General features: G+C 47.0%; 1 protein-coding gene across 2 annotated transcripts in view; it reads left to right on the plus strand.

Moving 5' to 3' along the window:
• Window positions 1-18,572, plus strand: part of APPBP2 (amyloid beta precursor protein binding protein 2) — a 1,023,983-nt gene that overhangs the window by 390,484 nt on the left and 614,927 nt on the right. The window lies entirely within an intron of this gene.

Below are 18,572 nucleotides of genomic sequence, written 5' to 3' on the forward strand. Positions count from 1 at the left end.
TTTACTCCCTCGTAGTTTAACTCCTAGCAGGCCCCTCTTTTCTCTTAGTTGTTTGTGTGGGGCGTGTGTGTGTCTTTATCCTAGGAATCATGGCCGAGGCCCCAAAGGCCATCTTTTCTAAGTGCACTGAGTGTGGCCATAAGCTATCCCCAGCAGATGGCCACACTCAGTGCGTCCTCTGCCTGGGGGTACCTCATCTGACCTCAGGCTGCCAGATTTGTGCAGCCTTTAACCCCCGGGCCCAGAGGGATAGGAGGAATAAGCTGATTCTGGTGGGTCTCCTACCCACGGAATCAACTTCTTCCGCCTCTTCCTCTGTGGCTACAGCCACGGCTGTGGCTGCTCAGCCTGCTGTCCCCCCTCCCTTGGCTGGGACTCAACCTCCCACCTCTTCCCAGGGAGCGAGGGAATCTAAAAAAAGATGAGAGAGGGAGAAAAGAGAGAGAAAGAGAGGCACAGAAGCCAAAAGTGGCGGGCCGACTCAGATCCCTCGGCCCCGCCTGCCAAAGTGCTCTTGTCGCCCCAGAAGGTCTCTGAGCCCTCCTCCCCTCGGCTCCATTCTCCACGCTTCTTCCCAGAGCCGGAGGAGGAGGCCCGGGCCATCTTCGAGGTCATCGCGGCGGCCCTCCCGGCCAGCTTCGGCGGCCTCATCAAAGTCAACCCGTAACCTCTCTGACGCTGATATGGACCGGATGATGCGTCGCTTTCTCCAAACTCAACTGCAGATGGGAGTGTTGCTGCCTCCCTCCCCTCCGGGCAGGAGTTCAGCCCCACTTTTTACCCCGATAGCTCCTTCTCCGATACACTATCTGGTTTTGGTGCCTTCGGATCTGAGGAGTCAGGGAGTCGGCGCCGATGGTTATCGCTACCTCAACGTCGGCCATGCCCTTGAGTTTGTTGGATCCCTTTTCGGATCCGAGCTCTCGGGGCCAAGAGCCATGCGTTGGATCCGAGGGGGCCAGTGTGTCTTCGGCTCCGTTTCGGTTGGAGCACACTTCCCTCTCGGGTCTGAGCACTTCGGCAATGCCGATTCCCCCGCCGGACCCGAGGGCGTTAACCACAGAGCCCAGAGAGATTGGTTCACCCTTGGCTTTCGATGTGGTGGAGAGGGTTCTCTCGAGACGTTCGAGACCCCCTACACTTTCTTCGGGATCCACCCAGACTTCCTTGCAGCTGGGCTGGTCTTCCATCGTCCATTCCCAAGGACAGCCTGCAATGACTCCCCAGCCCGTTACACTGGCGGAACATGACCCTGTTGGTGAACCCTCCTCAGACAGCCCCACCGAGGAGGTCCCTCACAAACGCAAGTGTAAGAGGAGGCACTTGGTCTCCCCTGAGTCCCTCATGGAGGACCCCGAATTGGAGGAAGGGGAAGGTTCCCCCAGGTCACCCCCCCGAAGATGTCTCCTTTGGAGACATTATGGAAATGTTTCGCCAAAAGGGGGGGTGGTCAGCCCAAAAACTGTTCTCGGATGAGTCGGTATTCCTGGAGGCGTTCGCAGGCCCATCTGCCTCTTGGGTGTCCCCTCCGGCCGACCCCCTGGTTGACCTCATCACTACCAGGGCATGGAAGGAACCGGACACTATAGAGCCAATCCCCAGGAGGCCAAATAGGATCTTAGTCTGATAGGACAGCTTGGAGTAAGGGTTCCCCGGTAGATGCCATGGTGGTGGCGGCAGCCACCAAGAAGGAACTTGCTCAGAATAGTTCCTCGGTCCATCACCCTGATAAGGAGTCTCGGACGATGGATCGTATCGGGAAGCAGATGTTTGCTTCAGCTACCTTTTCCATAAGGGCGCTGAATTATTTGGCCCATGTAATTAGACTTCAGCGGGATCTGGTGAAAGAATACGCTGAGTCTCCCCCTGAGTCCATGTCGGCCGAGGACAAACGGACTTTCTCGGCTTGCATGGCTACTCTGAAATCTGTATCAAACATGTCTATGCGGCTACTCTCCCATGCCACGGAAGGAGCCGCTAGAGCCAGCGGGTCCGGCATCACCTTAAGGCGTCATGCCTGGTTCTGGCTTTGTGACTTTTCGGAACCTTTCAAGGCGTCCTTCGCGAACGCACCCTTCGGTTCTACCCTGTTCGGGAAGACCGTCTGCGACAAATTGGTTCAAAGCGAAAAGATGGGGAGACGCCGTCTACAATCTGAATCCGCTTCTCGGCTCCTCAAAGGTCCTTTTCCAGGAACCAGAGAGGACAAAAGAAGATGTGGTTCCAGAAGTCTCAGCAGTCCCGTTATGCACTGGACCCTTCGTCCTTCAGAGGCAGAGGGGGACAAGGTGGACGCCGACCCAGAGGCAGAGGGGGGCTGAACAATTTTGGGTCTCTGGAACATTTTTCTGACCGACCCACGCAGCAGCCCTGAGGGGTTGCCCGACTGCCCCTCTCTGGAGGCAGTCGGGGGGGGGGGGCATTTTTCGAAGCACCTGGCTCAATGGGAGTCCCATCACAACAAATCGCTGGGTGCTTCGAATAATATCCAGAGGTTACTCAATCCCTTACATAAACCAACCTCCTCAGTCGAGGCACCTCCCCGATGTACCACCCAGTCAGAGGGAGGCTGCAGCTTTAGAGATAAAAAAGCTGCTAGAAAAAAGAGCCATCCAGCACGTCCTCCCAGGCCAGTCCCGATTAGGCAATTACTCCAGGTTCTTTTTGGTGCCAAAGAAGACTGGGGACTTAAGGCCGATTCTCGACCTTTCAACCATGAACCTCTTCATTGCCAAGGAGAAATTCCGGATGGTCACGCTTCAATCCATCCTGCCCCTTTTGCAGGAGAAGGACTGGATGTGCTCCATAGACCTCAAGGATGCGTACTATCATATTCTCATGGACAAACTATCCAGGAGGTTCCTCCGCTTTCGGCTAGGGGCCAGTCATTACCAGTTCAGGGTTCTACCCTTTGGCCTCACCACAGCTCCCAGGGCGTTCACCAAGGTCATGGCAGATGTTCTTCGTGTTTCACTGTTGCAGTCATAACTGTAGGGTGTTCCTGCCGGCAGGCAGCCCGTGGTCAGCCAGAATCCCAAAGTCTGGGTCCGGCGTCGGCTGTACAAGCTAGTACCCTGACGTCAGTACGCTCTGGTACATAGCCGTCAGCCGACGCTATCTTCTCCAGTCTTTCTTGCCGTGCAGTGGAAAGCAGCTCGCAAGTTGTTGGTTGGCGATTTTCGAACAGCGTATTTTGTTGTTATCTGTCCGAAGTTCTTACTTCTCTTCTCAAAGCTAAGTACCCGTTAGAATCTTTTCTTGTTCCTCCGATGTCAGAAAAAGTTAATAATTGTATAGCGTGTGGGAAACAAATACCTCATAAAGATTTCCACTCTTACTGTCTACCTTGCTTAGGCCCTGACCACGACGTTTCTTGTTGTCGGTTCTGTGCCAGGTTTAACTCTCGTACTATTAAGCGCAGGTACGATTGGGCTTTAAATTATTTTGGCAGACGCTTCAATTATAGAATGTCGCCGGACACTACCGGAGTTCAAAAGAAGCGCAAAGACAAAGACAGCCCTCCGAGGTCTAAACAGGACTCGCTGCAACTGGAGCCAGCGTCCGTTCGGCTGTCATCAGTGAGGCGCTTTGCAGCCCCTGTCGTCCGCCACTTCTGAACCGATGGCGATACGGACTCCCATGGGGAGCCATCAAGGCCCACTATTTTAACTGCTGCAGGACCTTCGGACGTCGCTCCTTCAGATGGGTCCGGAACCGCTGTGCAGGTACCGGCTTCTGAGGGGGTTTTCAGGCCTACTCACATCACTATCTCAAAGGCAAAGACAAAGACTCCTGTTAAGTCTAAAGTTCCTGCTCAAGCTGCTTCTGAATCCACTCCCAAGACACAAAAGCAATTATTAAAGATGGCTGAAGATTTGCTTACCATGATTAGGGGTTCTAACCCCCCTCCTGAGAAAAGGCCTCGACAGGATGTTACTCTGGATTCCTCTGATCAGGCTTCTGTATCTTCTGTTTCTTCCTCAGATCAGGACTACTCCTTTCCCCCTTATGAGGATTCGGATGCTGAGGACTCTTTACCCTCGGCCTCTCCGCCTGAGGATTTCTCTTTTGGGGAAACCTTGCATGAGATGAGGGAACATTTTCATTGGGAAGGGCAGGAGTATTCTGTTTCCAAGAAGAGGCTTAGGGAATTTCTTCTTCTTCCCCAGCATAGGCCTTTAGCTATCCCTCCTGTTTTGGACATTGTAGAGGATGCTTTTTCTGAGGCTAATTTGAATCCTGATTCCATGCCTCCTGCTCCTTCTAAGCCTGATAGATTTTATAGGGTTCCTGACTCTCATTTATTTTTATTTAAAAACCCTTCTGCAGATCCTGAAACTATTTCTCAGGGCTCTAAAGCTGCTAAGGTTGCTACTTCTAAAAACCCTATTCTCTCTGAGAAGGATTCTCGGGCTTTAGACAGGTGGGGAAAAAAGGTATATACTTCTGCTACCCTGTCTGTAAGGGCTTTAAATTGCCAGTTTCATATGTTTAAGTATCAGCAATTTCTTTTGTCTGTTTTAAAGCAAAAGCTTGCTTCCCTTCCTGCTTGTGCAGAGGATAAGGAACTTCAGGATGTATTGCATGCTACTGAACAAGTGAACAAGCATAGTTTGCATTGTGGTTTTGATGCTTTGGATGCTTCTTGCAGGGCGGCAGCCTCTGGTACTGTTATCAGGAGACATGCCTGGCTTTGTGAACAAAGTTTACCTGAGCAGGTTAAGGCTAAGTTATTAGATGCCCCTGTTCAACATGATGTTCTTTTTGGATCCAAGGCTGAGGAAGTTATTAAAAAGATGGAAGAAAAGGCAAAGTCTATGCAGACTGTAAAAGATTTCTTGCAAGTTCAGCCTCCTAGATTTTCCAGGAATTGGCCCTCTAAAAATTGGTCCTTTCCCACGTCTGACAGGCCTCAAAGGGGAAGATATAGACGCTCCAGAGGTCGTGGTCAAGGTCAGGCCTCTTACAGATCTAGACAATGGACTGCTTCTTCACCTAGAAGGGGAGAAGACAGATCCCAGTCTCAAAGAAAGCAAACTCAATGACTCTCTCGATTGGGCTACAGGACCCCTTCACCTGGATGCCCCTCTCGGAGGAAAACTGTCTCTTTACTAAAATTGGACTCGTATTACCCAGGACAAGTGGGTATTGGACGTGATTTTAAAAGGTTACAAATTCCACTTTTACACTTTACCAAAGGCTCACGGTTGGCCAGATCTGCCAAAACATCAATGGTCAGAGGCCTTAACTCAAGTGGATGCTCTTCTGGCCATGAGAGCCATAGAGCCTGTTCTACTCTTGGAGATGGGAAAAGGTTTTTATTCAAGACTGTTTCTGGTTCCCAGAAAACAAAACTCATGGAGACCTATTCTGGACCTTTCTCTGTTAAACACCTTTTTGGAAATTCCAAAATTCAAGATGCTTACTCTGCAGCAACTGATTCCAATGCTCTCTCAAGACGCCTGGATGGTGACATTGGACTTAAAGGAAGCCTACTTACATATTCCCATCAGGCAAGAACGCAGGAAATTCCTCAGGTTCAAGGCAGGTTCGAGGCACTTTCAATTCTCTGTATTGCCCTTTGGTTTATCTACTGCTCCCAGAGTCTTTACCAAGTGCCTGGCACCAGTAGTGGCTTACTGCAGACTTCAGGGGATCCAGATTTACCCCTATTTGGACGACTGCCTTATTCAGGCAGACAGCAAAGATCTTCTGCTTCAACATCTGGACTTTGTTCAACGTCTTCTTCTCCTACTGGGATTCTCAGTGAACACAAAAAAGTCACATTTGATCCCTTCTCAACAAATGGTATTCTTGGGAGCCCTCTTAAATACAACCTTACAAAGGGCCTTCCTCACTCCGGAAAAACAAACTCAGCTGGCTTCTACTTTCAGCACCTTAGCAACTCTATCTCAGCTCACTGCAAGGAAATTCCTGCAGGCTCTGGGCTACATGGCTTCTTGCATTCTGTTGATTCCAAATGCAAGGCTTCACATGAGAAAGCTCCAATGGTATCTGAAAAGTGTATGGTCACAACATTACCACGATCTGGATATTCTGATTCCTCTGATCCCCTGCCTTCAGAGGGAGTTCCTCTGGTGGTCCAGAGTTTGCACTCTAAACGAAGGAAAGCCTTTTCGTCTTCCTCAACCTACTCAAATCCTAACCACGGACGCCTCGGATTATGCTTGGGGAGCACACTTTCTAGACAATTGCCAGCAGGGAACCTGGACAAAGGAGCATCTTCACTGGCACATCAATCTGAAGGAAATGTTGGCAGTTCAAAATGCCCTTCTAGCCTTCAAGAGCCTTCTGCAACCAGGGCCTCTGCTGATTCGCACAGACAACACCACGGTCATGTGGTACATCAACAAGCAGGGGGGTTCTCATTCATATCCCCTTTGCAGACTAGCTATGATTTTATGGGACACAGCTCTAAACTTGAATCTACATCTCCAGACTCAATTCATTCCAGGGAAACAGAATCTCTTAGCAGACAGCCTGAGCAGAAACATCTCAGATCCTCACGAATGGATGTTAGACACCAACTTATTCAACAGGATTACTGCAATTTGGGGATGTCCCCAGATAGTTCTGTTTGCATCCCATCTCAATCATCAGCTACCTCGCTTTTGCACCAGGTCCTTCCACAAGACAGCTTGGAGAGTGGACGCCCTGTCCTTCAGTTGGAGAAGCCTTTCAGCATATGCCTTCCCTCCTCTTCCTCTACTACCTCGGGTATTACTGAAGATAAAACAGGACAAGCCCAAATTCCTCATCTTGATTGCTCCAAATTGGCCTCGACAGTTTTGGTATCCAACTTTAAAGCACCTGTTCTTGGGGCCTCCTTGGATTCTCCCTCTGAATCCTTCGCTTTTGTCCCAGCATCAGGGTCAGTTACTACATCCCAACCTCAAGACCCTTTGCCTGGCAGCGTGGCTCTTCAAAGAAATTTGATTTCCTCTAGTCTTCCCAAGCAAGTTTTGGATGTTCTTTTGGAAGCTAGACGGCCTAGCACTAGGAAATCCTATGCCTCTAAATGGAAGAGGTTTTGTATTTGGATGCAGGGCCGAGGCTCGGATCCTCTGGTACCTGATCTCTCTTCTATTTTGCTTTACCTTTCAGAACTTTTGTCTGAAGGACTTTCTTTTTCTTCCATTAAGATTCATGCTTCTGCTATTTCTGTGCATTTCAGTTCTGATCCTCCTGTTTTTTCTCATCCTTTGGTGAAGCAATTCTTGAGAGGGGCTAAAAATTTGCGGCCCCCCAGGACCCCTCCTGTCCCGGCCTGGGATCTTAATTATGTTTTGGAAAAACTAACTTTGCCTCCTTTTGAGCCTGCTGCATCTTCAGATATTAAGTTTTTATCCTGGAAGACTGTTCTTTTATTGGCATTGACCTCTGCCAGAAGGGTCTCAGAGTTGCAAGCTCTCATGGCCGTGGAACCATACCTTATTTTTCATCAGGACAGAGTATCTTTGAGGACCAATCCTACTTTCATGCCTAAGGTGATTTCAAAAGTGGCTTTAAATCAGACAATTCACCTTCCTACTTTCTTTCCAAATCCTCAAAATAAAGGGGAAAGGATTTTGCATTCATTGGATGTGCACAGGCAGTTACGATTTTACCTGGACAAGACTAAAGAGTTCAGAAAGTCTAATCAATTGTTTGTTTCTTTTGCCTCCAGTTCTCTTGGAAAGCCTATTTCTAAACAAACTATTTCCAAATGGATTGCTTATGGAATTAAATTTTGTTACACTCATCATGGGAAACAGTTACCAGGTACCATTAGAAGTCATTCTACTAGAGCAGCTGCCACTTCTACAGCTTTCCTCAGAGGAGTCCCTACCAAGGATATTTTGGAAGCTGCCACATGGAGTTCTGTGCATACTTTTTCCAAGCACTACAATCTCCCCCTGTTTTCTAAGACTAGGGCAGGCTTTGCCTCTGCTGTTTTGCAGGGTATTCTTGCCTCCCTTTCTTCTATCTAAAGCCTCCTCCCCTTTTGCACTGCTTTGGGATTCCACCCTACAGTTATGACTGCAACAGTGAAACATGAAGAACATAGTACAGTTGTGTACACCTACCATAAATGTAGATGTTCGAGTGTCTTCACTGTTGCAGTCGGTTTCCTCCCTCCTATCCCCTCTTATTTCTCACTTTTCCTTTTTTGTGGTGTATTTGTGTTTCCTTGTTGGATTCATTTTTGTTTTGTTGGGGATTTCTGGCATCTGGGGCAAGAAAGGCTGGAGAAGATGGCGTCGGCTGACGGCTATGTACCAGAGCGTACTGACGTCAGGGTACTAGCTTGTACAGCCGACGCCGGACCCAGACTTTGGGATTCTGGCCGACCTCGGGCTGCCTGCCGGCAGGAACACCCTACAGTTATGACTGCAACAGTGAAGACACTCGAACATCTACATTTATGGTAGGTGTACACAACTGTACTTTGTAGCTGCCCACCTGAGACTTCAGGGAATACAGGTTTTTCCTTACCTAGACGACTGGCTCCTTACCGCCCCCACCAGGCATCTACTCTGCTTAGCCAGGGATTGCTTCCTACTATTAGCATCCCAATTGGGGATCACCATAAACTTCTTCAAGAAGTCATCCCTTCATCCAGTTCATAGGGGCCAGAATAGACACTCTTCAGACCAAGGCCTTCTTGACATCAGACAGACTTCGCAGTTTGACCTTACACGTTCTAGCTCTTCTTCAAGTCACCTGCCCCATCAGCGGAGTTAGTCCTGAGAGCTTTAGGGTCCATGGCAGCAGCAGTCAATCTCACTCTCTTAGCTCACTTGCACATGAGGGTTCTCCAGTGGACTTTGCAGGTTCAGTGGTCCATCCTTCACCACCCATTGGACTTACCGATTCCTATCAGCAGCGTTTGCAGAAATTCCCTCATGTGGTGGCTCCAATCTCAAGAGCTTCGGGAAGGATGACCATTTGTTATGCCGCAACCCCAAGCCACGGTGACCACGGACACTTCCCACCTTGGGTGGGATGGGGGGGGGCATTACGCAGGCAGAACTGTCCAAGGTACGTGGACTCCAACAGAGACCATTCTGCATATAAATGTACTGGAGATGAGAGCGGTCCTTCTAGCGTTGCAAGCCTTTCATGCCTTTTTCCCTCCAGGGACTATAGCAATTCAGTCAGACATGTCGGTGGTCTGGTATATCAATAAACGAGGGAACCAGGTCTTACCCTCTTTGCCGAGAGGCCATGAGAGTTTGGGATTGGGCGATATCCACCAACCGTTTTCTGTTAGCAACGCGCATTCCGGGTCGGTCCAACATCCTAGCGGACAAACTGAGTCGAACTATCCTCTCGCCCATACGAGTGGTCTCTGAATCCTTTAGTAGTGAAACAGATCTTCCGTAAGTGGGGTCTGCCTTGCTGCGATCTCTTCGCGTCGCCTTCCAACGTGAAGTGCAGCAAGTTCTTCATTCTAATCCCCCCTCCGGGGGAAGCCCCCAGAGACGCTCTAGTCCATGCTTGGCCACCCGGTGGTCTTTATGCTTATCCTTCTCTTCCGTTGATGACAAAATTCTTACAGAAAGCTCGTCGGTTGGGGAACAAGATTATCCTCATAGCCCCATTCTGGCCTCATCAAGCCTGGTTCCCATGTCTACGGTCTCATCTTGTAGCTCCTCTCTGGATCTTGGATCCCATCCCGGATCTGATATCTCATCCTTCGGGATTGGAATCCCCGATTCTGGTTGATCTCAAGCTCTCAGCTTGGCTGATCCAGTTCGATTAGTTGCTAGGACACCCGGTATCTCATCCGCAGTTATATCTATCCTGGTAGCAGCGCATAAGCCTTCTACTGGGAAGGTTTACAATAGTAAATGGAAGCTGTTTTCCATTTGTGCGTCTCATAGGAATTTAGACTCTTTCACTGCTCCCATCCCAGCAGTGCTCAATTTTTTTATCTCAGATTTTTCAGCAAGGGGCCAGTTCTTCTACTGTAAAGGTTCAAATGGCTGCCATCTCCCATTTTCACATTGGAGACCATCTTAATTCCCTTGCTTCCACCAAGATTTGTAAGACCTTTCTGAAAGGTACGTTTCTCTTGAGACCTCCTATTAGGAACTCCATTCCTCCATGGGATCTAACTTTGGTCCTTCAGGCTCTGACTGGACCACCTGTTGAACCTGCAGCTTCTATTAATTTGAAATTCTTGTCCCGGAAAACTGCCTTTTTGGTAGCTATTACCTCAGCTAGGAGGGTGTCGGAGCTTCAGGTCCTTTGTGTTAAGCCCCCTTATCTTCTATTCCATAAGGATAGGGTCTCTCAGGATTAACCCATCTTTTCTACCCAAAGTGGCCTCCGAGGCGAACATCATTCAGTCCATTAATCTCCCAGTTTTTTTCCCTAACTATCAAAACAAAGGGGAGTACAAACTTCATTTGTTAGATGTTCATAGACAGTTACGCTTTTATTTACACAGAACAGCTGCCTTCCGCAAGTCTGATCAGCTCTTTGTTTCCTTTGCAAAACACTTCTTGGGTAAGCCAATTTCGAAGGTGACTCTGGCCAGATGGATTTCTGATTGTATTCTGCTTGCATACAAACTGTCTGGCCTACCAGAGCCTATAGGGGTTCATGCTCATTCTACTCACTCTATGGCTACATCTGCTGCATTCTGGTCTAGAGTTCCTTTGGATGACATTTGTTCTGCGGCTACTTGGGCATCCTCATACCTTTATCTCTCACTATAAATGGATTTAGTGTCCAGAGGAAGAGTGGCTTTTGGCTCTGCAGTGCTCCGGAATATCATTCCTTGAGGACCTCCCAAGTTTTTGGTAGCTGGGGACTCTGTTCCACAGGTTGATGACCAAATGAAGTTAACTACTTCAGATAAAGAAGTTATGTACTCACCATAACGTTCCATCTGAATAGGTAACTTCATTTGTCAGCAACCGACCTTCCCACCTTCCCACCTTCCCCCTAACCTGGTTCTTTGATTACCTGTACCCTAGGATGCTTTATCAAGTCCTTTGTTAATCCTTAGGTTAAGGTTTTTCAGGTTGTTGTTTTGTGGTTGTGAGGATGTTCATCGTGTTTCACTGTTGCAGTCATTACACTTGGGTTATCCTGTTGGCAGGCTACCCGCAGTCGGCCTGAATTCCAAAGTCTAGGTCCGGTGTCGGTTGCTGTCACCTCTTCCCTGACGTCAGTGCGCCAGGGGTATAAAAGATGCAGCCGACGCCATTTTCTTCAGTCTTTCTTGCCGCGCGGTGCCCGAAGCAAAAGCAGTTCGCAAGTGCCGGTCGGCCGACTCCTGAGATTTTCAAATTCGAATTTCAGATCCGAAGTCTTCATTAAAGCTAAGTACCCCATTGGGGAAACTCTTTTCTTGCTCCAGACCGATGTCAGAAAAAGTTAACAATTGTAGTATTTCTTGTGGGAAGCAAATACCTCATAAGTTTTTTCATTCTTACTTTATTCCTTGCCTAGGCCCTGATCACAAAGTTGTTGGCTGTCGGTTTTGCGATAGATTTAACCAACACACTATTAAGCATCGGTATGATTTTGCCTTTCATTACTTTGGCTGAAGATTCAGTTATATAATGTCGTCGGAACAACTGACGACCGGAGTTTATAAAAAGCGCAAGGAAAAGGAAAAGGACAGGCATCCGAGGTCCAAAACCGATGACGAGACTTCCGCTAAGCCAGTCGCTGGTTCGCCGGTTCTCAGTGAGGTGCTTTCGCAGCCCCTGACGCTCGCTACCTCAGAGCCACAGGCCGCTGCCGATTCCCACGTGGAGCCAGCTAGGCTTCTGGATACTCAAGGTATTGGACACTCAGAAATTATTCCCGCAGATGGCTCTGGAGCCGCTGAGCAGGCATCGGCTTCTGAGGGTGTTTTCAGACCTACACAGCTATATGTAAAGCCTACCTCAGCTTCCAATGCAAAGACTAAAGCAGCTCTAAAGACAAAGAAACAAGTACAACATTCTCCTGGACAGACTTCCATGCTTCAAAAACAGATGCTCAAAATGGCCGAAGACCTAATTACCTTGATCAGGGGTTCCCATCCCCCTCCTGATAAGAGGCCTAGGCAAGAGACAGAATATGAATCTTCAGATCAGATTCCATTTCCTCTGAATCCTCTTCTGAGCAGGAATACTCTCTTCCTCCCTATGAGGATTCTGATGCTGAAGAATCTATTCCTTCAGCCTCTCCTCCTAAGGATTTATCTTTTGGGGAAACCTTGCATACCATGAGGGAACACTTCCACTGGGAGAGCCAAGACTACTCAGAATCAAAGAAAAGGCTTAGAGATTTTCTTTTACTGCCTCAGCACAGGCTGCTTGCTATTCCTCCTGTGTTAGACATTGTAGATGATGTATTTTCAGAGTCTGCCCTTTCTCCTGACTCTTTACCCCCTGCCCCTGTAAAACCAGACAGATACTACAGGGTTCCAGACTCGCATAAATTTCTTTACAAAAACCCTGCTGCTGATCCAGAAACTATTTCTCAGGGTCCCAAAGGGGTCAAGGCTTCTACTGCAAAAAACCCTATCCCCTCTGACAGGGATTCTAGGGCACTAGACAGATGGGGAAAGAAAGTTTACACTTCTGCTACTTTGGCTGTGAGGGCTTTAGACTGTCAATTTCATATGCTTAAATATCAGCAATACTTAATGTCACTGCTAAAACAGAAAATGTTGGCAAATTCTGATTGTGCAGAAAATAAGGAAATGCAGGATTTATTGCATGCAACTGAACAAGTGGGAAAGCATACATAGCAGTGTGGTTTTGATTCTGTAGAGGCCTCTTGCAGGGCCGCAGTTGTGGGTTCTGTCATTAGGAGGCATGCTTGGTTAAAGGAACAGGTTCTACCAGATCATGTTAAGGCAAAATTACTAGATGCTCCATTACAGCATGATACTTTTATTTGGTGTTAAAGCAGAGGAGGTGTTGAAGAAAATGGAGGACAAAGCGAAATCTTTGCAAACCGTAAAGGATTTCTTACAGGTACAGCTGCCCAGATTTAGCAGAAACTGGCCTACTAAGAATTGGTCCTTTCCAGTGTCAGACAGACCACAAAGGGGCAGATACAGATGCCCTAGAGGAAGATCCCAGCCCCAGGGCTCATACAGGCCTAAACAGTGGGCCGCTTCTACCTCCAAAAGCGGAGAAGACAAATCACAGCCATGCAGAAAACAGTCCCAGTGACTTCCCTCTGCCAGCACCAAGCACTTAACTTTTGGCAGCCCCCTTGGGGGGAAAACTAGCACTTTTTTCACAAAACTGCACATGATCACCCAGGACAAATGGGTCTTGAATATAGTGTCCCAGGGCTACAGGTTCCACTTTCACACCCTGCCAAGGGCAAAAGGTATGCCAGATCTGCCACACAATCAATGGGCAGAGGCACAAAAACAAGTTTCTTCCCTCATGGACATGGGTGCCATTCAGCGAGTACCACAGCAAGAGTAGGGACAAGGTTTTTACTCAAGACTTTTCTTGGTACCACGAAAGGACAAAGCATGGAGGCCAGTACTGGACCTGTCTATTCTGAATACATTCCTGGACGTTCCAAAATTCAAAATGTTGACTTTGCAGCACCTTCTGCCCATGCTGGGCAAGAAGGCTTGGCTTGTAACTTTGGACCTAAAAGAGGCGTACCTGCATGTACCAATCGGACAAACTTGCAGAAGATACCTCAGATTCATAGCTGGCTCAATGCACTACCAATTCTCTGCACTGCCCTTTGGCTTATCTACTGCGCCCAGGGTCTTCACAAAATGCTTGGCACCAGTAATTGCATATTGCAGACAAAGAGGAATTCAAATATATCCTTACTTAGACGATTGCCTTATTCAAGCAGAGAACAAGGACATTCTACTAGAACATCTGGCGTTTGTAAAAAGATTATTGATTTGCCTAGGAGGGTACACAGTAAATGAAAAGAAATCAAAATCAGTACCCTCTCAAGAGATAATATTCCTGGGTGCAAGCTTAAATACAACTGCCTAGATGGCTTATCTCCCTCCAGACAAACAAAGGCAACTGACTTCTTACTTCACAATGTTGGCAACAAAGACCCAGTTAACTGCAAGAAAAATTCTGCAGGCCTTAGGCTTCATGGCATCCTGCATTCTGCTAATTCCATATGCCAGACTGCATATTAGGAAACTACAATGGTATCTAAAAAGTGTTTGGACTCAACATTGACACAGCCTAGAAACATTGATTACCCTCATTCCTTGCCTTCAACAGGAATTTCGATGGTGGGCACAGTCCTGTCACCTCAACAAGGGACAGCCATTCAACCTACCCATGGCCAGGCAGTCAATAACAACAGATGCTTCAGATTATGCCTGGGGGGCCCACATGGCAGGAAAATGTTTTCAGGGCACATGGCCCTCAAGCCAAATGCATCTTCATAACAATCAAAAAGAGATGCTAGCTGTTCAAAATGTCCTGACAGCTTTCAAGGACTTTCTTCATCCAGGACAACTACTTATAAGGACGGACAATACTACAGTCATGTGGTACATAAGCAAGCAGGGAGGCACACATTCCTACCCCCTCTGCAGACAAGCCATGACTTTGTGGGACACAGCATTGACTTATCAAGTACATTTACAAGCACAATTCCTGCCAGGAAAGAAAAATACTTTGACAGACTAACTAAGCAGAACCATTACGGATCCCCACGAGTGAAAACTGGATTCACAAGTCTTCAGCATGATAACAAAGAAATGGGGATGCCCAGACATAGATCTTTTTGCCTCCCCTCACAAATGCCAACTACAGAGATTCTGCACAAGGACTTATCACAAGCAAGCATGGAAAGTGGATGCTCTATCATTCAGCTGGAAATCCCTGAAAGTATATGCCTTTCCTCCTCTGCCTCTCCTTCCCAAGGTACTCCTAAAGGTCAGACAAGAGAAGACAAAAATGATTCTGATTGCCCCAGACTGTCCCTGCCAGCACTGGTACCCAATCCTAAAGAGCTTGTCTCAAGGCCCAGCTTGGACATTACCTCTAATTCCTCACTTACTGACCCTACGAAACAATCAGATCCTGCATAGCCAACTCAGGACCCTAAATCTGGCAACATGGCGAATAATGTAGCCATTCAGAACACACCACTCTTTAAAGCAGTGATGGATGTTATTTTTGAGGCCAGGAGGCCAAGTACCAGAAAATCTTATGCAGAAAAATGGAAGAGATTCTGTGCTTGGAACCAGGCACAAGGAATTGACACGCTTGGACCAAATATTCCTCAGATTTTTACAATACCTAACTGAGATGCTGGACAAAGGCCTATCCTTCTCATTAATTAAAATCCATGCCTCTGCCATTTCAGCTCATTACAATACAGAACCACCTATTTTTTCTCACCCATTGCTAAGGCAGTACCTCAGAAGAGTCAAAAACATAAGACCTGCAAGGAGAGCACCAATACCTACATAGGACCTCAATTATGTCTTGAAGAAACTTACACTGCCGCCTTTTGAGCCAGCCAATACAGCTGAAATAAAGTTCTCATCTTGGAAAACAGCTCTACTCCTAGCAATAACCTCTGCAAGACGAGTTTCAGAGTTACAGGCTCTCATGGCTGTGGAACCTTTCATAATTTTCCATCCAGACAGGGTTTCTCTGAGGACTAACCCTATATTTATGCCTAAGGTAGTGTCCAGTGTGGCCTTTAACCAAACCATTCAGTTGCCTACTTGTTATCCAAACCCACAGAATAAGGGTGAGACTCCTGCATTCTTTGGACATACACAGACAGCTACTCTGCTACTTGGACAGAACTAAAGCTTTCAGAAAGACTGAGCAACTTTTAGTGGCATATGCTGCAGGATCACAAGGAAAGCCTATCTCAAAGCAGACTATTTCGAAATGGATAGGCCACTACATTCGATTCTGTTATTCACAACATGACAAATCAATTCCTAAGGACATTAGGCCACATTCTACCAGAGAAGCAGCCACTTCAGCAGCCTTCCTCAGAGGGGTACCAACCAAAGACATTTTAGAGGCTGCAACTTGGCATTCAGTACACACTTTCACTAAGCACTACCATTTACCTCTCTACTCTAAATCCAGAGCAGGTTTTGCCACTGCAGTTTTGCAGGGCCTTATAGCCTCTCCTAATCCTATTTAGACCCAGCCACCCTACCTCCGCTTTGGGATTCAACTCAAGTGTAATGACTGCAACAGTGAAACACGATGAACATAATACAGTTGTGTACCTACCATAAATGAAGATGTTCGAGTGTATTCACTGTTGCAGTCCAGGTTACCCACCCACCATCCCCCTATTCTTTGCTGGGACTTATCTGTACTTCTCTATCCTATACAACCTATGTGGTGTATTTGCTTGTAGATGAAGGAAATGTTTATGTTTTTGCATGCATACTTATTGGCAAAAATTTTTAGCCTACCATTTTGGCGGCACCTGACATCTGGGGCAAGAAAAACTGAAGAAAATGGTGTCGGCTGCATCTTTTATACCCCTGGCGCACTGACGTCAGGGAAGAGGTGACAGCAACTGACGCTGGACCTAGACTTTGGAATTCAGGCAGACTGCAGGTAGCTTGCCAGCAGGATAACCCAAGTGTAATGACTGCAACAGTGAATACACTCCAACATCTACATTTATGGTAGGTACACAACTGTACTTTATGTAGATGGGCAAACACGATCTGAAGGTTGGAAGTAGGTTGCAGGGTATTATGGGTAAGGGGGAGGAGCTTGGATCTCTAGCTTGGAAAGCTGCCGGCTCAGATCCAGGTCGGATCAGATACCCACATGTTGCTGACAAATGAAGTTACCTACTCAGATGGAACGTTATGGTGAGTACATAACTTTTTTTTCCCAAGTCTCTGTTGGACACAGAAGTTCTGTTCGTCTATTCAGCAGCTGGGGTGCTTATGTGGTTTGATGAAAGGGGAAAGTTGCTTCAAGGGCAAAAATTTTCTTCTGCCTTGGCTACCTTTTTTCAAAAGCAGTTAAATCATCATGGTGCCAATAAACATGATTTTAAAAATCAGCGACTATAAATCTCTACAAAGAGAGGGAAAGCCCCTCAAAACCAAGAACAGTCCACTGTACCAGAATGCCTCTCTTCAGGCCTCCAATCCCACCCCACCCCTGGCAATCTCTCCCTCTCTCTGAGCCTACATCTTTATTTGTGCATCAGATTGTTCAGACAAATGTGTTATAAAAGTTATTCAGTAGGAGTACACTTGGCAGTGGGAGTCTGTCCCTCCTTTTCGGGTAATTCCTCCGTTCCCACTAAGCAAAGTTTCCCTTTTTCATCCCGTTTTGCAAGAAATGTTCTATCAGGGCATAGTAAAACCAGTACCTGCCTGCCAGATGGGCAAAGGATTTTGTTGAAAAAAATTTGACCTGGTGGCTTGTGCTTCTCCTTTCTTAGTCATTTGTCAAAGACCTGAAGTTTAAAATGTTATCTCTTCAGTTCCTGTTACCTCTAGTTCCTTTACTAATTTTCATGGTAAAGCTAGGCTTAAAAGATGCCCACCATCACATTCCCACTAGCATGTAGTTCAGATGTTTTCCTAAAATTTTCTGTCTCTGGCTTACATTGTTAGCTCTCTTTAACTTGCCATTGAACAGTCTACTGCTCTGACTGTATTCACAAAGTGTCTGGCTCTAGTAATTGCTTATTGCCGACTTCATGGCATTCACATTTTTTCCATATTTGGGAAATTGTCTTGTATTTGCAAACTTTTTTTTTTCCAGTTGTCAAGAGTCTTGGCAAGTATTTAGAATTTTCTACTCCGTCTGGATTTTCAACTGAACTTGCAGAAATCTTCTGTTAGGCTTTACCCAGAGCCGAATCTTTCTTCATTGAGGTAAAGTATAAATGTTCTAAATTTTTTCTGTTTTTTCCAAACCAACGTCTGGTTTCTGCAAGGGATTTTCTCAGTATTCTGGGGTGTGTGGCTTCTATGATTTTTATGACTCCCATTGCCAGTCTTCACATGAGGAAAATCCAGTGGTATCTCAGGTCAGTTAAGGCTGTACATCCTTATCCTTATCTCTTCTCAGATCTCTTTACTGGGGTTTGTAAAGAGCAGGAGGGTCTATGGTGGGTTGACCAAATCTCCTGCAATCCAGGTCTTCTATTCTTCCTTCCTCCTTCTCTCCAGCCTGTCATGACAGATGCTGCAGACCTGTACCAGTTGCCCCTCTTCCTTTGCAAACTTGCTACGATAGACTGAGAAGTATTAACTCTGCTCAGGTTAACCCTTCAGGCTTCGTACATTCCATCAGTGCAAAACCTTGTAGCAGACAAGCTAAGGAGGACAAAAAACAGACCACCACAAATAAACTTAACAATGTGGTCTTCTAATAGTTGATGCAAATGTGTGGAGCGCCTCAAGAATACCTATTTGGCCCTTCTCAGAATAGACCAGTAAAGGAATTCTGTTCCAGGATTCCTTGCAAACAGGCCTGGAAGCCAGTCATTCCCTTTCACATGGACAGACGTTTTCCTGTATACTTTTCCACACTTTCCAGTGATTTCCAGCATTCTCCTAAATTTCCAGGAGGACATCACAAAGATTGTGGCGG

Source organism: Protopterus annectens, chromosome 13.part0 (genome assembly GCF_019279795.1).
Source record: "Protopterus annectens isolate FY-2018-M chromosome 13.part0, PAN1.0, whole genome shotgun sequence".
NCBI classification, from domain to species: Eukaryota; Metazoa; Chordata; order Ceratodontiformes; family Protopteridae; genus Protopterus; species Protopterus annectens.